The following is a 298-nucleotide window of genomic DNA, read 5'->3' on the forward strand; positions in this document are numbered from 1 at the left end:
CTTGTTAAATGACTAATCTTGATTTATGTTGTATAACACTTGATACAACAAATGCTTAGCACTTTCATAGCCCATACTGTATGGTGTAATCGATACTTGAGCTATGAAAGGAACTTGATTTGTTGTTAACATAAGTTATAATCATGAATGCTTGATGAAATTTATAAGTATTAACATTAATCGAATAAGATGACTAATGTAATCATGTTAACATTCTATAATCTGATTGAACCTCCTTTAGTGGAACCTCTAACCTCTAACCTTGACATTTGTTATTATCATTGTTTAATTCTTACAT

This window comes from Populus euphratica, unplaced genomic scaffold (genome assembly GCF_000495115.2).
Source record: "Populus euphratica unplaced genomic scaffold, PopEup_1.0 scaffold80.1, whole genome shotgun sequence".
NCBI classification, from domain to species: domain Eukaryota; kingdom Viridiplantae; phylum Streptophyta; class Magnoliopsida; order Malpighiales; family Salicaceae; genus Populus; species Populus euphratica.